The sequence below is a fragment of the Zingiber officinale genome, chromosome 6A (assembly GCF_018446385.1).
Source record: "Zingiber officinale cultivar Zhangliang chromosome 6A, Zo_v1.1, whole genome shotgun sequence".
Lineage (NCBI taxonomy): Eukaryota > Viridiplantae > Streptophyta > Magnoliopsida > Zingiberales > Zingiberaceae > Zingiber > Zingiber officinale.
In genome coordinates this window covers 67,462,301-67,485,522 of record NC_055997.1, presented here as the reverse complement: position 1 = coordinate 67,485,522, position 23,222 = coordinate 67,462,301, and the positions used below count along the sequence as shown (strand labels likewise).

At 37.9% G+C, this 23,222-nt stretch overlaps 1 long non-coding RNA gene across 1 annotated transcript; it reads right to left on the bottom strand.

The window, feature by feature from the left end:
• Window positions 1-16,102: 16,102 nt before the first annotated feature.
• On the bottom strand, window positions 16,103-22,992 carry LOC121996480. The gene is made up of 3 exons (XR_006116092.1): window positions 22,279-22,992; window positions 19,485-22,203; window positions 16,103-17,003 (listed from the first exon to the last, which is right to left on the bottom strand). It is a non-coding gene; the product is annotated as an uncharacterized LOC121996480 (long non-coding RNA).
• Between the last annotated feature and the right edge of the window lie 230 nt (window positions 22,993-23,222).

Sequence of the window (23,222 nt, the reverse complement as noted above, 5' to 3'; positions counted from 1 at the left end):
CACCCAGTTACGGGTGACGTTAGACGAAGCCAAAGTATGCAACTCCTTATGTAGGGAACCATGGTGACTTCATGTCCAAGGACTAGTAGTCATACTAATAGTCACATGAGAAAGAATATGACACTCATATAACGATCCATGATACTTTCTCATGGTGGGTCATTCAGTATACATTCTCCAATGCATACCCATGTGTCAACTTGATATCTTTATATCCATGACTTGTGAGATCAAGTCATCGAGTTGACCTACATGCTAGTCTCATCACATTAACATTGTTCCTGAATGTTAATACTTGACTAGGAATGATTAAGAGTAGCGTTTCCTATATCATCTCACTATCGATTCAACCAATCGATTGATATAGGTAAGAACCTTCTACTCAAGGACGTTATTATACTTAGTTATTTGGCACCAATACAAGTAAGTATAATAACCAAAACAAAAGTCTTTATATATATAGGAATATGATACAATGAGTCCATACAATAATCATCATATGATTGGCTCTAGGGCTCTAACTAACAATCTCCCACTAGCACTAGTGCCAATCAATGTAGGCTCTAAGGCCCAATGACCTAATGTGACCATCATGCTTTCTCTGTGCCAAAGCCTTGGTCAAGGGATCAACGATGTTAGCCTCTGTGGGTACTCTACAAATCTTCATATCTCCTCTATCGATGATCTCTCGAATGAGATGGAAGCGCCGTAGTATGTGTTTAGTCCGCTGGTGTGAGTGAGGTTCCTTAGCCTGTGCAATTGCTCCATTGTTGTCACAATAGAGCTCTATCGGATCGGCTATGCTAGGAATCACCCCAAGCTCAGTAATGAACTTGCGGATTCAAACTGCCTCCTTTGTTGCTTCTGATGCAGCAATATACTCGGTCTCTGTTGTAGAATCAGCGACTGTGTCCTATTTCGAACTCTTCCAGCTCACTACACCACCATTTATGCAAAACACGAACCCAGACTGTGATCGATAATCATCTTGGTCAGTTTGGAAGCTAGCATCACTATAACCCTTTACAGCTAGCTCGGCATCGCCTCCATATATCAAGAAATATTCTTTAGTCCTTTTCAAGTACTTATATTCTTGACCGTTATCCAGTGACTTTCACCTAGATCTGACTGACTGGTATCTGCTCGTCATGCTCAAAGCATACGAGACATCAGGACGAGTACATAGCATGGCGTACATGATAGATCCTATGGCTGAAGCATAAGGGATTTGATCCATGCGGTCTCTCTCCTCTCTAGAAGAGGGACCTTGAGTCTTCGAAAGACTCACACCATGTGACATCGGCAGAAATCCCTTCTTGGAGTTCTGCATGGTAAACCGTAGTAATACCTTGTCAATATATGTACTCTGACTTAGACCAAGCAATCTCCTAGATCTATCTCTATAGATCTTTATGCCTAGAATGCAGGATGTTTCACCTAAGTCCTTCATTGAGAAACAAGTCCCTAGCCAAGTCTTTACAGACTACAGCAAAGGGATGTCGTTCCCAATGAGTAGTATGTCATCCAAATACAATACAAGGAAGACAATTGTGCTCCCTACAACCTTCTTGTAGACACAAGATTCATCTTCATTCTTGATGAAACCAAACTATTTGATTGCATCATCGAATCAAAGATTCCAGCTCCAAGAAGCTTGCTTTAGTCCATAAATGGACCTATGCAGCTTGCATACTCTGCCAGTATGCTGTGGATCTACAAAACCCTCAGGTTGTGTCATGTACACATCCTCGAGTAGGTTTTCATTCAGAAACGTGGTTTTGACATCCATCTGTCAGATCTCATAATCGTGGTATGCTGCAATAGCAAGCATGATCCGAATAGACTTAAACATCGCCACTGGAGAAAAGGTTTCATCATAGTCAATACCATGAATTTGCTTGAAAACTTTAGCTACCAGATGACCCTTATATATAAGTCCATCCATGTCAGTCTTTCTCTTAAAGACCCACTTACACCCAATGGGTTTCACCCCTTCAGATGGATCAACCAAAGTCCATACTTGGTTGGTGTACATGAATTTCATTTCGGATCTCATGGTTTCTAGCCATGACTCAGAATCTGGTCTCATCACAGCTTCCTGATAAGAGGTAGATTCATCCTCAATGAGTACAACATCATCATAGTCAGACAAGAGAAATGAAAATCTCTCAGGCTGACGACGTACCCTATTAGACCTGCGAAGAGGTAGGTCTACTTGAACTGGTTGTTGTTCCTCAACTCCTTGTGGGACAATATCATCTACAACACTTTGTGGTTCCAGTTCAACTTCCATCGAGGCTTCAGTGCTATGGTCAATGTCTTGAACTTTTTCAAGATCGAACGAACTCCCACTAGTTTTTCTAGAAACAAAATCCTTTTCTAGAAATACCCTAGTCTTAGCCACAACTACTTTGTTTTGACTGAGAATGTAGAAGTAATATCCCTTAGTTTCCTTGGGATATTCAATAAAATAGCACTTATCCGATTTAGGTCCCAGTTTGTCTGAGACTTGACGTCGAACGTAAGCCTCACAACCCCAAATCCTCATAAAAGACACCTGGGCATCTCTCCCAATCCATATCCTATATGGTGTCTTTATCACAGCCTTGGATGGAACTCGGTTGAGTATGAAGGTTGTTGTGTCTAGAGCATAGCCCCAAAGAGACATAGGAAGATCTGTGTGACTCATCATAGATCGCACCATATCTAATAGGTTACGATTCCTCCTTTCGGATACACCATTCCACTGTGGTGTTCCAAGAGGAGTGAGTTGAGATAAAATCCCACACTCAGCTAGATAGTCACGAAACTCATGGCTAAGGTATTCTCCACCTCGATCTGATCGAAGTATCTTAATACTCTTGCCAAACTGGTTTTGCACTTCATTCTTGAATTTTTTGAACTTTTTAAAGGATTCAGACTTATGTGTCATCAGATACACATAACCATATTTACTGAAGTCATTAGTAAATGTAATGAAGTACCTATAACCACCCTTGACAGTGACATTGAAAGGGCCACATACATCACTATGTATAAGTCCTAACAAGTCAGTCGCTCTCTCGCTGTGTCCACTAAAGGGAGTCTTAGTTATCTTGCCTAGTAGGCATGACTCGCATGTCTCATATGATTCAAAATCAAATGAGTCCAGTAAACCATCTTTATGGAGCTGGGATAAGCGTTTGTCATTTATATGACCTAAGCGACAGTGCCAGAGATAAGTTTGGTTCATTTCATTTGATTTGATCCTTTTGGTATTTATGTTATAGATGAGGTTCTCTAAGTCTAGAATATAGAGTCCGTTAATCAGAGGTGCACTACAATAGAACATATCATTTAAATAAACTGAACAACATTTGTTCTTTATTATAAATGAAAAGTCTTTCTTGTCTAAGCAAGAAACTGATATAATGTTCTTAGTAAGAGCAGAAACATAACAACAATCATCTAATTCTAGTACAAGCCCAGAGGGCAGAGATAGAGAATAAGTCCCTACAGCAACAGCAGCAACCCGTGCTCTATTTCCTACGCGTAGGTCCACCTCGCCCTTCGTCAATGCTCTGCTATTTCTCAGCACCTGCACATTAGTACAAATGTGAGAAGCACATCCGATATCTAATACCCATGATGAAGAAATAGATAGATTGACTTCTATAACATATATACCTGAAGTGGAAGTCTCACTTCTCTTCTTCTTAAGATCTTCCAGGTACACTTTGCAGTTCCTCTTCCAGTGCCCTGTCTGACCGCAGTGGAAGCAGGTAGCATCCTTGGCAATCCCTCCTTTGGGTTGCAATGCCTTGCCTTTACCCTTGGCTTGGGACTTTCCCTTGCCTTTAGGCTTGCCCTTGCCTTTGTGTCTTTGCACCATCAAAATGGAATTAAGCTTAACCTTCTTAAGGTTGAGCTCAGCAGTTCTCAACATGCTAAGCAGCTCATGCAATGGCTTGTCAATTTCGTTCATGTTATAATTCATGACAAATTGACTGTAGCTCTCTGGCAAGGATTGCAAGATCAAGTCAGTGGGCAGCTCTTGGCCAAGGGGAAATCCCAACCTCTGTAGGTTTTCTATGTACCTAATCATCTTGAGTACATATGGATCTACGAGAGTCCCGTCTTGCATCTTGCACTGAAATAGTGCCTTAGAGATCTCGAATCTCTCATGACTTGCTTGTCCTTAATATAGTTGACGAAGATGTTCAACCATATCATAAGCACCCATCAACTCGTGTTGTTTCTGAAGCTCAGAGTTCATGGTCACGAGCATGAGACAGGACACATCTAATGCGTCATCTTGATGCTTCTTGTAAGCATCTCGGTCAGCTTGCGTGGCAGTGGCAGGAGGTGCCTCAGGACTAGGTTGCTCCAGGACGTACAATTTTTGTTCCTGTGTGAGAACTATTCTCATATTCCTGTACCAGTCCAGGAAGTTAGCTCGATTGAGCTTGTCCTTATCGAGGACAGAACGCAGGGAGAAGGAGTTCGTGTTTAACGACATGACAATCTACAATAGAAAATGCAGAAAATAAATATCATATTCCAATTATCATTTAATTAGGCCTTTAATTAAATGATGCTCCCACTGAATTATAGAACTTTTGTAGAATCCAGTCAGGGATGTGGTCAAACCACACTTACTAGATTCTTACCAACTAGCTATAATTTTTGTGGGACAAGATCCACATCATACTATGCCTTGAGTTACCTTTGGCTAAATCGCCCAAGACTTAGTATGATCGGTATGTAACTAATTGTCAATTACATCTCTATGCAACTCTTGTTTATAGAATCAAGATCCGCATGTATATTAAAACTTGAGTTAGATTTGCCTAATCACCCAAGATTTAATATAAATGTGTTTTTGTCCTATCATCCAACTATTGGATAATGCCTACAGTTAAATCCGATTTAACTAGTTATACTCAATCTAATTGAGTTTGTGATCACCCATGCGTTGATAGGCGGGATCAAGATTGTCCCTACGCACCCTACCAAGATAATATGCGTTGCTCTGCTTTGGCAGATTCAACAACAATATGTGATCGAGGTAGTGATGGGTATCACGGCATGGTAGGCATTTTGAGTTGACATGATTTAGATCTAATCTAATCGTTAATGTGTATCATATACGCGATTTAGATCTAATCTAATCGTGGTGCATCATATACGCGATTTAGATCTAATCTAATCGTTAATGCACTAATTAATTACTCTACTCTAGCATGCATCACATACACACATACAAGCAATTAATTAAATTGTGATTAGTCATGGCCCTACTATGATCTTCTCAAGCCAATGAGAAGATCGGATGGTCAACCTAGGGTCAACAGCTTCTCCAAACTCCTCCCTTTGACCACCATGTGTTGCTCGCACCCTCCTCGTAACTCCTCCTCGAGTGGACCTTCCACCGCTTCAATTTTTTTTGTACATTACAAATTTGAAACTCAAGTTACATTCGAGTCTAAACTATTTACAACAATAATATAAAATAAAGGAAGGCACGATGCGCATGTCGCGATCATATACAACACGCACAAACATACAAAATAGCATGCATGTCATATTATGAATTACAACACATTTTGTCTAATCTTATTGGGTATTTGGGCCATGACCATCACAAAAATTATACATAATTCTAAATTATGTAATTTCCATAATTTCTGTAATTTTACTACTGATTTTTACGATTTTAAGAGTCGCAACTTCCCGACAGTCCTGTATAGCGATTTTCTGGCGCAATCGCTGGACAATGCCCCTTGCGGGGTTAGGGGCAGCGCCCCTTCTCGCTATATGAGTCTCACGAGTGTCCTATGACGATCTTACAATGCCTTGACCTGTTGTCCCAAAACATTTTGGGCGAGACCTTGCCGTTTCAGAAGGTGTTTCTCGGTAGTCGAAGCCTACAAGTGTTCAAACACTTGTTGCTTCGCTTCTACGAGAAAAATACTCATAAAATACATAAAAAATCGTAAATTTACAGAAACATACATATCTGTAATTTTTCATAAAAATTAAAATAAAAATAAGTACATGTTCGCACGTGGCTCTGATACCACTGTAGGATCTTTCGGACCGCAAAAATCACTTTTTGCGTTGCGAAAACCCCAAAATCCCATGCCACCAGATCCGTGTGAATATTAAATTTTCATGTACATGTTTTCTAATCCAAGATCTACTTTAGATCTACATGTTTAGGAGTTTATACCTTTGATGCGAAGCCTTTCGCTTATCCCGCTCGTCCAAGAAGTTGCCGGATCTCAAGGGTGTCAAGTGAACACCCCTCTATGTGTATCCACACAAACAATTAGGTGGAGAAGAAACCTTAGAGTGTGCTAGCACTCTTTGAGGGTTTCGGCCAAGGAGGAGGAGAGGGAGAGAAGAAGAAGCAAGGAGGAATAATAATGATCGATCATAAAATTAAGAGTAAAAAATGGCTTAAGTATTTTCATCTAATGAAAATACTTAATACTCATTAACACCATTAATGAGCCTCATTAATGAGCCTAAATGAATATTTAATTAATATTCATTCTTCATTTAAATGGTCATTTTGAAACTCATTCGAAATTTGAATATAAAATTCAAATTGAATTCCATTTATCATTGAATTCAAAATTCAAATAATATCATCATTAAGCCTCACTTGAGTCTACCTCAAGTCTAGCCTCACTTGAGTCTAACTCAAGTCTAGCATCACTTGAGTCTAACTCAAGTCTAGCCTCACTTGAGTCTAACTCAAGCCTAACTCAATCGAGTCTTGCTCAATTAATCTAATTTGGATTACTCTTAATCAAATTTGGTTCATCACATGAACCTAATCCTCTTGGCTCATCATATGAACCGAATCTCCATCTAATTGCCCTTTGTGTGTGACCCTATAGGTTCTTGTAACGTTGGCAATGCTTCTAAACTCATTTAGAAGCATAAGTAATGAGTGGTATCTAGCAACACATCATTACTACCCAAGTTACAAGAATGTTGAGATCCAACATCACCTTGTGACTACTAATTGTAACTCTTCACAATATATGACAATGCCCTTCTATCCTTGACATCTAGATTGATCAATGTGAGGCATAGACCGTGTCATCCTCTAATCAATCTAAATCTTGAACTCCAAGTAGACTCACTCTAATCAAATGAGCTCAATATCTCATATTAACTTATTTAGGCATGGTCATGCACTTAGTGGTCTCACTCTATCAAGAATAATGATGTCACTCCCGTCATATAGGAGGGATAGATCCTATCTACATCACTCACATCCCTCCGCATAATTTGTTACATACCCAGTAATCGCCTTTATAGTCCACCCAGTTACGGGTGACGTTTGACGAAGCCAAAGTATGCAACTCCTTATGTAGGGAACCATCGTGACTTCAGGTCCAAGGAATAGTAGTCATACTAATAGCCACATGAGAAAGCATATGACACTCATATAACGATCTATGATACTTTCTCATGGTGGGTCATTTAATATACATTCTCTAATGCATACCCATGTGTCAACTTGATATCTCTATATCTATGACTTGTGAGATCAAGTCATCGAGTTGACCTACATGCTAGTCTCATCACATTAACATTGTAACTGAATATTAATACTTGACTAGGAATGATTAAGAGTAGCGTTTCCTATATCATCTCACTATCGATTCAACCAATAGATTGATATAGGTAAGAACCTTCTACTCAAGGACGCTATTATACTTAGTTATTTGGCACCAATACAAGTAAGTATAATAACCAAAACAAAAGCATTTATATATATAGGAATATGATACAATCAGTCCATACAATAATCATCATATGATTGACTCTAGGGCTCTAACTAACAACAATGTCAAATTAGAGATGTATGTGAGCCTTCCTAAGTAAATATAGATATATAGGAGTCTAAATTGAGTTGGAGAAGTCATTAAATAGATCCATATTAGTTGAGCAAGAATACAAGGTCAAGCTAGAGAGGTCGGTCATTAAAAGGAGAGCTTTGAGATTTAGAGAGATTGTTTGAAGGTCAGTCGACCCCGAAAATAGACAAAACACTGATGGTGTAAAACGTGATTTCACCAACGGTAAGGTAACTATAATCGATCATAAAATTACAACCATAACTATTGCTGGTAAAAAAAATTACCTTTAGTAGCGTAGTCGAGTTGGTACTTAGATGATAAAATATCATAAGAGAGTCGAGATCAAATTCTCGGGAATAATCTCTTGAATAATGGAATTTCTCCCATCTAAAAGGATGATTTGATCATCATGATAAATACTCTTTATTTCACTGTGAAGCTAACGGTGAGAAACATGAGGTAAGTATGCAACATGATAAACTGCAAAATCACGACTGCAAATTTATCAATTGATGAAATTAATAATTTATAGTAAAGAGAGAATCACACCCTTAAAGTGCTAATAATATTAATAATATTATTATTTGATCTTATTCGGATCGTGTGTGCCTGTAATGACCCGCCTCCTACTAACTAGGCTGCGAAACCGATCGCTACATTATGCTGTGCTGGACTATTAATGCGGAATGAAAACTGGCTAATTTAAAATTTTACTGAACTAAATACTGTAAAGTTTAACTTAGTGTTCTGGGTGTACCTAGGAGTTGTACACATGCTAGGGGAGGTGTTTACAACTGATATAAACTTCGGATCGATCCACAGATCGATCTACTGATACTGGCACGGTAGGAAACTCCGGATCGTTCAACCGACCGATCCATAAACTACGCTGCAATCCTGTACGCTGCTGGATCGGTCGGATCGGTCAATGAGACCGATCAGTGGCTTACTGATCGGTCTGCTGACCGATCAGTGAGCCATTTTTTTTTTCGCGACCCAGCTCCTGATCGATCCACGGATCGATCAGGGAACGAACAGAAAGCTTCTGTTCGCAGAAACCAGGTCCCTAATCGGTCTACCGACCGATCAGAGACTCCCTGATCGGTCTGTTGACCGATCAGGGGTTTCTGATTTCGTATCAGGCCCCTGATATCAGCACTGATGCGTGCCAAGGTCATTACACAACACTATAAAAGCTAAGAGAAACATTCTACTAGGTAATGGCTAACATACTAAACATGATTAAGGCATAGACTACTAATTCATGGCATGTAAACATATGGAAACAAAAACTAACAAGATTTTAAACTGTTCTCTTGCTAACTAACAGAAACATAAGATAACGCTTGCTATAAGTACTAATGCATACTGAACACGTCCTAATGCATAATAAAATAAAACTAGATCCCTAGGATCTTTATTCCAGTTCCTTCCACACACATCTTGATCTGCATTGACCTCCAACCTCCACTGCTAGTCCATTTTCCTTTTACCTGTATCTGCAGTATAAGGAAAATAGTATCTGTAAGCTAAAAAGCTTAGTAAGAAACCATCTACCTCACTAAAACATGCATACGATGCAAATATGATTTTAAATCATGCTGTTTGAAAGGATATGCTAAGTATACCGAATAAACTAAACATGGCATGACATATAAGCATACAATCATGACATATCTAAAGCTGAACATGATATCAATCACATGGTATCAATGAAGAACTAAGCTGATACTAAAAACTGAGCTAAGCTAATACTGAGCTACTGCTAGGACTGTACTGAATTCACGAACCAATTTGTGAAAGGTTGAAAACCATATACATATAGTAAGTAAAAATACTAAACATGCTGCTGATGGGCCCTGACAACTGTACTTGCTGTGCGCGCATCCCTAACTAGACCCGGGATTGCAAGTTCCGAATCTAGTAGGGTTTACTAGGTTAGCTAAACCTAGGGACGACTATGGGAGCCCAACCCAATGGATATCTAATCCAGTACAGTGCCACTGAAAGTAAAATACTGTAATAGCTAATACTATTTTGCTGAATCTAGGTTATCTGAACCTAGAACTAGGTTGTCTGAACCTAGAGGCGACTGTGGGAGCCCACCCATTTGGACATCTAGTCTCATAAAAGCTGAAATAAAAACTGATCATGCTAATTAACATGTTCTATGACATTTAACTAAATGCCCACTGTATCATAAGGCTGTGCTAGGCCTTTTGTCGAGCATTTGGCGCTCTCTAACTCTCCTCTCGATCAGGGAGACCACCTCTAGGCACCCAGCAGCATCTAAACCCCTATCTATAGAGGATACACGTGCTCGGCCCATCTAGAGATGCTCACTAATCCCTAAATCTGTGAGAAGAGTTAAAATACACACTATATGCTGACAAAATTCAATAAAACTAATCTAATGCATAAAAGAAAACACGCGAGAGCTACTTATACTGCAGGTGAGAGGTTTCTTACATTGTGTGCTAGATTTCTTACAAATATAATCGCTAGAAATTCCGGTGGAGACGACTTCTCGACGATTCGCTCGCGTCCATGTGCTCTACTCGCGGAGGGGAACGTCCTTGTGCTGAAATCGTCGCCGGAAAGTGACCTTGAGACCCTAGGGATGGAACCCTAGTTCTTCCCTTGTTGTGGTGCCGAGAGAAGGAGAGGGAAGAGGGTTGGCGTCGGCGTGAGGGTTTTGGAGAGGAGTTGCCGAACCAAGTTCTAAAAATAAACCAAACCCCAACTTAACTTTCCTATTTATACTAAGTAATTAATTCGGCCAAACCAATTATAAATATAATTGATTCCCTTTCCTTTCAGCACGGCCCTGCTGGGTTCACCGGTTACTAAGGCTAACTAAAGGTTTAGCGGACCCGAGAGGTCCCGGGTTCGATTCCCGCTTAAGCCATTTTACTTTTCTAATAATTTTTGCTACTTCCGCTACTCGGAAAATTCCGGAAAAATATCTAATAATTGCAGAAAAATCATAGAATATTCCTACAATAGTCTTGAGAATTTTCGGGCGTTACAGTGCCCTCGAGAACGGATCCCCACGTGGTGCTGACGGATGGTGGTAACTAAGCTGGTGGTACTTGAGCTATGCACACACTCAGACAAGCTCACGGAACGTTAAAGGCCAGAAACAAGGGAAAAAGTCTCTGGAGCAGGTCCTCCGATGCTCAAGACAAGTACTTTTTTCCTAGAAGAACAATGTACGAAGGAGAAAGGAAAGTAGAAGATAAGAATGTGCAAGAGAGCGTACCTGCTAAAGGGAGAGGACCTCCCTTTTTATATGACAATGTATACCTCTGGAGCCTGATTGATGTAAGAGAATGTCGGGTATCAAGACATGTCTGGTGATGGAGGACGCGTGACATCCTCTTGTAGACTGGAAGAAGATTCCATTCGCAGATGACCGCAGACGATTGAAATATTTCTTGACATACAGACGGTTACGATTCCCTAACCTTGTTGTCGTATAGCACCTTGTGTCCCACCCAGGTATGACTAGGACAGCTCGGGATGATCTATATATCAGGTATAATCCCTGGCCTAAGTCTTGAAGGGAAGGGAGAGATATGGTGAGATCGCTCAAGAGCTGATCGAGAGTTGGCCTACTGAGAAAACCAAGCCTAAATATAACCGTACCATGAAAACCCGACCAGTCAGATCTAGGTCAGGCATCACTCCGATTGCGCACCATGATTCAGACTTGGGATCCTAATCTGTAAGTACTTGACCTGGCATTAGACATCCGATGACACCGAAAGGTCCTACCCTTTCTCTCCCTAGTTGCTGACTGTCACGTCCTCCTAATTATGACTGTCACGTTCTCTTGACTTATGACTATCACGTCTCCTTGACTATTGACTGTCATATCTCCTTAACTTCTGATTATCACGTCTTTTTAACTTCTGACGATCAGGCTTTATTATTATTATTATTATTATTATTATTATTATTATTATTATTATTATTATTATTATTACATTCACATTTATTGCTATAGATCTAATAGTTAATTGTCTGTAACATTTCTGGCACAAGTTCCAACTTCCATCCTTACCGTATTTCTCTAAATTTTCCTCATTTTGCAAGTTAACGTTTCAAAACATATCATTTTTTTCGGACTTAAAAGTTTCCTAGACATACAAGCGATTAAGACAAAACTGACCTTATAAATCCAAAGTAACGATATGATATCATTATTATATATTTTAAACTAATTTTAAATGAGTTAAAATTACCAAACCCTTCTTAAAATAAACCATCATTAAAAATTTTAAAAGTAATTTTACCCGAGTTAATCCATATTACCTATTCACTATATTGATAAAGATAAAATCATCATGTTAGCTGTCTTTCCCGGATGACTCTATACACTTTAAAAAAAGATAAATTAAAGAGGCTTATTTAATTTTAACTGAATGGTCTTTCTAAATAGGGGCACGAAATAACATTAAGCTATTTGCACCTGTTAAAAATCAAACCATATCTCTCCATTGACAAACTTTACCTGAGTACCAATTTAACTATACCTATGAGGGCATGTTACCTATTCACATACTTAAATCATATAGTGCTATGTCTGAATGTTATCATTATTGATTGAATTTGGTTCGCTTCATCGTCTAATACTGTCAACTCTTAATTTTAATTGCTCAAATTTGAATTTTATATTTCAAAAAAGGAAAAATAAAAAAATAAAAGCAAAAACACTCAAGCTAACAAATTATCCTACATTTGTTTATTTGTTGGAAATTGATTTGCTTCCCTTCTGAGCACAAACAAAACTGAGAGGGAACATCAAGTTGAGCCAAGTTCACCTCACTTGTGATATATATAGAAGCTGGTAGATTTGCCTCGTGTTACTCTTGGAAAATTATGCAACTCAAGTCACAATTATAGTTGTGAAAAGCACGTGTCTTGCTACATCTAGGAGCAAGGCACAGTCAGGAGCGCCTGGATAATGACTCAGACAGTACTTAAATGAAGCGCGCTTAAGCAAATGTCTTTTGAAAATAAAATCAATTTATGATTTATTATTCTCACTTTTGAAAGTGACTAAGTATTCTTCTTTAGTCTTAAAAAAAAAAGTATATTAGCTAGTAAAAGATCATATGTTATCGAGAAATCCAATATAGTTTCCTCTTATGCATTTCTTGTTCCAATCTCATAACCCTATGCATCTTATCATATTTTTCATTTTTCACTCCTACATGATCACTTAAATCTACTCATATTAAAATTATTTCTGTTGACGAAATGTTTTATTGTAATAACAAATTAAATAATAAGTGTTATTGGAGAAATAACCTTATTAATTTTTTTCAGAAATTTTTAGAAAATTTTCAGGATTTAAATAGAGTCCGTATGACTCGTTTTAAAGGAGGAATAGGTTGATTGGGCTAGGAGAAAGCCTCTTTGAATATCCCTTAATTGAGAGTTGATTGAGAAATTAACTTAAAATTTAATTAATTAAACCTAAGTATATAATTAAAATTACTGTGCCCTAAAATCTCGATTCTCCTTTTCCTTCTCCTCTCACCATCGCATAGCACATCTTCCCGATTCCCTCTCCTTCTCATTGATCTCGTCTTTGTTGTAGACCAACGGAGCACCTGTTAGTGCCTTTGCATTCTCGAAGCAGCCACCGTCGGTCGTCGAGGTTGTTGTTGGTCACACCCATTCACCGTCACTCTCTCCACTCACATCACCACTGCTGGATCATCGCCGATACAGAACCGCTACCCCTTCGAGTCATGCCCTAGCGCCACTGCCTCCACGCCATCGCTGGAGGCCACGTGGTCAGGTCAGTGATGTCGCCCCATCTTCCGAGCCCTCTCTCCCTCATGATTTCTCCCTCATAACGCGACTACTGACCAGCGCTGCTCCGATCTACTCACTGTCGGTCGCCATCGTCCCTCTTCTAGCCACCCTTTGCTTCTCCTCTCGCCTTCAAGGTATGACCGAACACTTGCTTGGAGTCATCCGATCATCGAGAATAGCCACTACCGACCAAGAGAGGGATACAAATTCCACATTGGATTTCTATCTTGCCTCTTCATCAGATCAAGGGATTTTCTTCATCGCGTGTTGTGGATTGAAGGTAAGACAAGTTAATCTCATATTTGAAACAATTTGAATTCTATCGTTGCATTGGATTTGCTAGCTAAAATGTAACGTTGGGTTGTTTGGCAAGCAAGCGAAGGAGTAGGGGTAGCAGTAAACTTTTGTTGACAACCGTGTATCACCATCAGTCACCTCCAGGTTGGGGTAAGATTGGTTCGTTCATGTCCCTATCGTGTCTAGTAGCTGATACTATGGATTGAATGACAAGTTGATTTGGATGATGCATGTATAAAGCTAATCTAATTAGATTGTGGAATGGTTAGGGTATTTTGAGGTTAAAAGTGGGATGGTTTAGGGTTTTCTAATTGGATTTGGATTTAAGTTAACTAAATGACACATGATAGAATTAGCTAAATTGTACAAGTGATTACAGAACTTTGATTTGAGACAAGCGTATCAACGTGAGATTTATTGGAAACGAGCTACACATTAAAGGTGTGTACTTCTTCCATGGCCTCTATAATTCTTTAAACTTAGTGCATGGATTAACTTATGAATTATGTTGCTTTATCTTGACTCCACTCATATTTTTCCTGAGTTTGTAGAGATGATCTTTTATTGTTTATACAGTCTCATTATTTGATATTTCTATTATGTAGGATGTATACGTGTATGGTGTGTACAATAGGAATTTACATTTAGATTGTTTACATGCAGTAGCGTACACATGAGATTGGTATGTGATATAGGAGTTATCATGCTAATTATGCATATATTAGTGTGCACACATATGTAGGTGTTGCTATGTATTATAGATGTTGTTGGTAGACACATGTTGGATCTTTTCATGTTGGATCTTTTCATGGATATAGGTATATGTGATTGATGGATCATATTTCTGGATTTATGTGTGTTGTGCATACATTGTTGGGTGAGTTGTATTGGAAGTATCCTGTCGATTATATCTATTTTGTGTGTGCACATGTGTCTATTATGTTTTATTGGAAGTATTATATTGATTATACTAAGGTTGTATGTACGTACATGTATGGTGAGTATTATTGGAGGTGTTTTGATGATTATATCTATTTTCTATGTGCACTCGTGTCTATTATGTTATATTAGAAGTATTATGTTGATTCTACTCATGGTGTATGTGCATATATGTCGGGTAAGTATTATTGGAGGTGTATTGTCGATTATACCTACGTTGTTATGTGTACACGTGTCTAATGTGTACTGTTAGAGGTATCATATTGATTATACCTGTGTTGTATGTGCATTGAGTGTGTACTATTAGAGGTATCATGTTGATTATACCTGTGTTGTGTGTGCATCGAGTGTGTATTATTAGAGGTATCATGTTGATTATACCTGTGTGGTGTGTACACACGTGTCTAGTGTGTACTATTGAAAGATCACGCCGATCATACCTATGTTGTATGTTCTCACATGCCTATTGTGTGTGCACATGTGTCAGGTGTATTATTGGTAGTGTCATAATGATTCTACCTATGTTGAGTGTCTACATTGTGTCATTGATGGTATATCCTGTCAATTAAGTCTCTTTTGAGTAGATGACTGATTGTAATGTTGAGAGAGTTGATAGTGACCTATCAACTAAGTCTTCTACTAGTGAGTGGCATACTATGATATTGAGAGAGTTGACAGTGATTGTGATATATATACCTTGTCAATTAAGTTTCCTATGAGTGGGTGACTGATGTGAATCGCGACTATCATTCGCTCACATCAAATTTATTCATTTATACTCAACGGAACCCCTTAACATACACTAAGGTAGTATAGTAGAGATCCGGGTCATCACTCACGTGGAAACAATGATAGGACGTTTGCTCTCAAACGAAATCGAATAATGGGATTTTGTTTTGGAATTTCTACACCTAATGCAAATAAAAAAATCTTAACTAACCAGCAAATATGAACTCACAATGCAGTGTCACTCTATGTTGTGAGGATCCCTTCTACAAAAGAAACATGCATAAAGAAAGCAGCAATCAAACAAAGACAAGTGCAATTAAACTAAACGAACTTAACAACGATTAAACGAAATCTAACTATGCATGATTGATAACCTACATCACATTGTCACACTATGATAAAGAATCAACAATTATGCATAGTGAAACTAAAAAAAGTACTAAAAATAATAATCTAACATGCATCATAAGGAAATAACACTAAATCAAACACGAAAGTAGTAACAACTAAATACACGAAAGTAGTAACAACTAAAGTAAACTACACTATCCAAACTACTCTTCTTGCGATCAACCACCAATCGACTACCTCCGCCTTCACACGGAGACCCAGATTTGGAGCGCCAGCCCCAGTGAACAACAACACAACTGATTTGAACAATGAACAACAAGAATCAATACACAATTATAACATCAATAGAAACCACACAAAAACCAAAACAGAAATTACTATGCCGAAATTGAAGACTGAGGTTGCTGGGATCATGCCAACATTCGGAACGCCGTCAGCAGAAGTCCACAACTCGGGACCTTACCGGAGGGCAATTCTCTACTGACAAGAAATCCCTAAATCTGAGCTCATCGTGTCGTTGCCGCCTTGAAGAGTAAAGGGGACTCACCCCTCTAGCGTAGAAACGCTTCGCCGGAGAAGATGAGCCTAGTATAAGCCGTCGCTGCTCACAGAAGCCTTCAGAGATGTTGTCGTTGCCAGATTGAAGAAGATCGCGAGATGAGGAACTTGGGGGTTGCGGCCGTCGGGAGAAGAAAACGCAAGCAGGAGAAAAGAAAAGCCCGAGCCAAGCTGCAGTGTACCTCATTTCTCCCTTTAAGTTGTAATTGAACCGGGTGCCATTCAAGCTTCAACTGAACCGGTGCATTGAACCAGACCGACAATTGAAATTAGGGATTTGAATTTGGGCTTCTCAAATTGGGCTTTAGATTTGGGCTCTTGATGTGGCTTGAAATCTTGGGCTTCTTCTCCAATTCTTTCCCTCTAAATATTTAGCAAATGAACCAAATCAAATTGGATCAAACCAATGTTCTTTTCCTCAATTATTGTCTCCCTCAATTTCTGCAAAATGCAATATAATCAAATAATATCCAAAATATCTATAAAATATACAAGAATTAAAATGGAGACTAACAACGATCCAACCACATGAAACACACTAAAAACATATAATTGGATATACAAGATAGTAAAAACACCGAGTTATAATAATAAAATAATATGTCCAAATGTCGATTATCAAATCCCTCACACTTATTCTTGCTCGTCTCGAGCATGTAAATAAAACAAGAAAATAACTAAGATGCAATCCCTTAGCAATTCTCAATCATATATAGAAAATAGTGAAAAGAAAGTTATCTAGGATTGTCCAATTCAAATGACCCAAGCAATCATGAATTCAATTTATACATTAATTAACAAACATGATAACTTCAATCCATAATAGATAAACTGAAAATGATAATAAAATAACCTCACAAGGAAAGTGTTTGTGGCTCTTTTCTCATATACATGTAATAATGGAGCTCACTCAAGCTACTCATGGATTATGCACTACCATATGCTTGCTTTTCTTCTAATCTTCACCACCATATATATAAGAGTGCACAATAAAATAATGAAGGCATTATTTGAAATATAAGGGAAACATGAATCAAAGCAAATAATAGTGTAAGAAAAACAATAAGAAAGATTAAGCAAGGTAATGGTGGAAGACATGGACATAATGGAACGTTACATAGATCAGTACAAGAAAATAATGCCCCAAAAGTATCTCATCCAACTTCCAAGATAACTCTAAAAACTCAATAAAAATATGAACAATCTCTACGATAGCTTTCCAATAAACATTCACTCATGATCTATAATAAAATCCAAATTTTACTACCATAAAGATTGTTACTCACAAAAAATTCTATCACCTTTCATCAATACAATAAAAATGTGAACAACTCCTACTCTAGCATTTCACACTAAAAATATACACATGATATACAATGATATCTCAATATCGCTAAAGTAAAAATTGTCACTCACAAAAATTCTACCACAAATGAATACAAAATATCACATATCAAAGTTTTTCACAAATCTAATAAACATGTAGACAACCTCGACTATAGCTTTTCAATGAAAATACAATAATGATATGCAACAAAATCTCAATGTCGCTATAATAAAGATTATCACTAACAAAAAATTCTACCACATATGAATATAAAAATAGCACATCATGTCAAAAGCTCTTTTTTCTTTTTCATTTTTTTTTCTTTTTCTTGTTTTTTTCTTTTCACTTTTCTGTTCATGTTTTGTTTTGTTTTTTTTCTCATTTTCATTTCTATTTTCTGTTTTGAGTTTTTTTTTTTCATTTCTGTATTTTTTTTTTTCAACACGATGTGCATCACTATATAACATCATCAATAGCTCAAATAAAAAGATAAATAGCATGGTTTACCTATGGTGATCAAGCATGACTCACCTATGCCTCTCCTAAATTCTACTAAGCTATTTCTCTCCCCCACACTTAAACTTTTGACCGTCCCGAGCAAAATACTCATCATGTATATCCAAAAATATCCACATCCATGAGAATAAGAGAGTGAAATAAATCGAAATAAATGGAAGAAAGAAAAGAATGATATGATAAATGATATGAATTTTATTCAAGAAACATGTGATAACAAAAGGAATGAATAAAAGAAAGTGAGATAGCCTTCATAAAAATCATGCAAACCTATGATAATGTGGTCTCGAAAGAATTAAGCAAGTTCTAGAGTAGCATTAACCACAAGTGCATCGCACATCAATAGGAATAATAGGCTCAAAAATATCCTCACTAGGTATATAAAAAATTATCATCTCAATCTACCAACATGAAATCCATCATCAAATTGTAATCACATGTAATCCAAGAATCCAATCATGACAATAAATCATCAAATTCGACAATCAAATTTAACTAACTTTCACAATTTCTAAGATGATAAAAAGAATGCATAGGGAATTTATTATGAAAACCGACAAGACAAGCTAAAAATGAACTACCAAGTAAAAGTAAATAACGAAAGCAAGCAAAGAAATATATACAAACAAAAAGACAAAGAGAAAGTAAGATGGAATAGACTCCCATGATTTCTGGAGGTCGGAGTTGATTCAGTTCCAGAAGCCATTCTGGAAGTGGAATGATGGTAGGTGAAGCGAGGACTGCTCCCTCCACCTTCGACTACTCAAAAATTTTCTCCGGTGGCCGAAGACAGTTCAGTTGGAGTGCCCACTCCAGAAGCTTCTTTATTGCATACAGTGCTAGGGTCTTCTTCAAATGGTAGACTGCATCCTTATATGATTGGTTGCAAATGAAATGTCTGAAGAAATCTTGTGCACTAAAAAGAGGATGTAATTTCCGCACGCATATTATGTGTGATGTACTATAAACATTATCAAAATCAATAGAGTATGAATCAAAAAATATATCACATCCACTACAATCAAAATGAATTACCTCCATGGAATTTGCTAAAGATTCAGAAGAAATATTATCCTTACCATATTCAAAGGTACCTAGAGGCTCTAAAACAGTGAATGTGGTATCATCGTGATCAGGTAAAAGATTTGGCTCTGGATCAGGAACAATCAACGAAAGTGATTCTTGAGTTCCCCCTACACTTCCATCATCACTAAGTAAAATAGCAGGCTCTACTGGCTCAAATGGTGGTAGAATAGTCAAAGGAAGCGATTCTTGGGTCTCCCCTATACTTCCATCGTCATCAACATCACCTGCAACATCAAAAATATTTGGAACAACAATATCATTAACAAAAATATTATGAGGATCAACTACAACATCACAATATAAAAAATTAAAAGAGTCATGTAGAGTAGCAGAATTAAAGTTAGGAATATCACAAACTCTACAATCCATCTCCTTAGGAATTGATGCAGTAGGTTGATCTGATAGCAACTGTAACCGTGTCGATAAATATGTTCTTGGCTGAAATTGTGTTTCTTGTTGTTGACATAATTTTTGTAACTGCTCCCTAAAATCCTGCTCAAGTTGATGCTGTTGAAAGTAAGACTAGTAAGACTGGGCCACTTAGAAGTCCCCTGTTGTGTGTTCCCATACCCGAATCCTGCAAATGAATTATAGCTGTCCTTCTGATGAATATGATAATACTAAGGATCAGGCTGGTGATATTGGATCCTAGTCGGGAATACACTAGCAAAGGAATGAATATCTTCGGTAATCATCGGTCTAGTCTCATACTACTGATAATTTGCAATCATAATCTCAATAAGTCCTCTGGCCTGAGTAGATGTCTTGCTAACTAGAGCCCCTCCACTAACTGCATCAACCATACTCCTGTCCATGGGACACAATCCCTCATAGAAGTATATAATCAGAAGTTGATCGCTTATCTGGTGTTGAGGGTAACTAGCAACAAGTCTTTTAAATCTATCCCAATATTCTTGAAATGGTTCTCCTATGAATTGTTGGATTCCACAAATACTCCTTCGAATAGCTGCGATCCTAGAAGCAGGAAAGAACCTCGCCAAAAATAATTTATTCATCTCGATCCAACTAGAAATTGAATTGGGTGGGAGACAATACAACCAATCTTTTGCTGAATCTGCTACCGAAAAAGGAAATACTCTAAGTCTGACATCTTCTTCTGATACACCATATGAGTTCCATGAAGAACAAACCATCTCCAAATCATGCAGATGTCTGTTGGGATCTTCACAAGAAAGTCCATGAAACTTCGGTAATAGATGAACAATTTTCCATAACTTGAAGTCTGCCTCTAAATCAGAATATCTGATGCAAAATGAATCAACTGACAAATCTGGTGCCAAAGCTCTCTAAGAGTCTTTTCAGTGTTCTCCATAATGCTTATCAAGTCTGAGATCCTGAATACACTGAAACTCTGAAACTGCTAATAATATAGAAGAAATTTCCTGATCTTACCTGAAACACTCATGCAAATATCATCAAAAGACACAGGAAAATATACAAGATAGCACGCATACATACAAGCAATGAATAATGAAGCCTTAACAATATTTTTTTTTGAATTTTTACAATCACCAAAGAAATAGAAATAAGAGAGAATAAAATCGAAAAAAAATGAAATGCAAAATATAGAAAAACTGAAATGGTGGTCTAAATGATGAAATTGACCAAAATAGGTCTTTATTCACGACATACTGTAGTATTACTCCTCTCATTCCTTTCCTTCAACCTGCAAAGTTCTAGAGCAAAAGGAGATACTAACAGTTAAGTCTAAAGAAAAATAAAATAACAAAGTAGAAAAGCAAGAACAAGATAAAGATAAACTATATACAGTCTAAAAACAAATGAACATCACTAGTCTCCTTGGCAACGACGCCAAAATTTGATGTGAATCACGACTGTCACTCACTCACATCAAATTTATTCATGTATACTTAACAGAACCCCTTAACCTACACTAATGTAGTATAGTAGAGGTTCGGGTCGTCTCTCGCGTGGAAACAGTGATAAGATGTTTGCTCTCAGATGAAATCGAATAATAGGGTTTTGTTTTGGAATTTCTACACCTAATGCAAGTAAGGAAATCCTAGCTAACCAGCAAATATGAACTCACAACGCAATGTTACTCTATGCTGTGAGGATCCCTTCTACAAAAGAAATATGCATAAAGAAAGCAACAATCAAACAAAGACAAGTGCAATTAAACTAAACGAACTTACCAGCGATTAAACGAAATCTAACTATGCATGATTGATAACCTACATTACATTGTCACACTATGATAAAGAATCAACAACAATTATGCATAGTGAAACTAAAAAAAGTACTAAAAATAATAATCTAACATGCATCATAAGGAAATAACACTAAATCAAACACGAAAGTAGTAACAACTAAATACACGAAAGTAGTAACAACTAAAGTAAACTACACTATCCAAACTACTCTTCTTGCGATCAACCACCAATCGACTACCTCCGCCTTCACACGGAGACCCAGATTTGGAACGCCAGCCCCAGTGAACAACAACACAACTGATTTGAACAATGAACAACAAGAATCAATACACAATTATAACATCAATAGAAACCACACAAAAACCAAAACAGAAATTACTATGCCGAAATTGAAGACTGAGGTTGCTGGGATCATGCCAGCATTCGGAACGCCGTCAGCAGAAGTCCACAACTCAGTGATGAAGTTTGAGAAGAAGTTCGCTGCATATGAAGATTAATCGGTTGGCTGCCCCCTCCTCTGTTGAAGTCTCTGCTTTTAGAACGCCATCCACAGAGGATCTTCTCTGAGGAAGGAATGGAAAAGGGACCTTACCGGAGGGCAATGCTCTACTGACAAGAAATCCCTAAATCTGAGCTCATCGTGTCGTCGCCGCCTTGAAGAGTAAAGGGGACTCACCCCTCTACCGTAGAAACGCTTCGCCGTAGAAGATGAGCCTAGTATAAGCCGTCGCTGCTCACAAAAGCCTTCAGAGATGTTGTCGTTGCCAGATTGAAGAAGATCGCGAGATGAGGAACTTGGGGTTGCGGCCGTCGGGAGAAGAAAACGCAAGCAGGAGAAAAGAAAAGCCCGAGCCAAGCTGCAGTGTACCTCATTTCTCCCTTTAAGTTGTAATTGAACCGGGTGCCATTCAAGCTTCAACTGAACCGGTGCATTGAACCAGGCCGACAATTGAAATTAGGGATTTGAATTTGGGCTTCTCAAATTGGGCTTTAGATTTGGGCTCTTGATGTGGCTTGAAATCTTGGGCTTCTTCTCCAATTCTTTCCCTCTAAATATTTAGCAAATGAACCAAATCAAATTAGATCAAACAAGTGTTCTTTTCCTCAATGGTTGTCTCCCTCAATTTCTGCAAAATACAATATAATCAAATAATATCCAAAATATCTATAAAATATACAAGAATTAAAATGGAGACTAACAATGATCCAACCACATGAAACACACTAAAAACATATAATTGGATATAAAAGATAGTAAAAACACCGAGTTATAAGAATAAAATACTATGTCCAAATGTCGATTATCAGTGACTGACTATAATGTTGAGAGAGTTAACAGTGGAGTTGATATGCTTGCTAGGTTGTTATACCCTTGACTGCCTAGAGTGATTTATGGTAGAGTGATTTCGCTGAGCCCGTAGCTAGATAGCTACTTCCTGTCTGCCTATAGTGATCTGTGATAGAGTGATCTCGTGCAGATAGGGACCTGACATTTTGGACTGCCCACAGTGATATGTGGTAGAGTGATCTCATGCA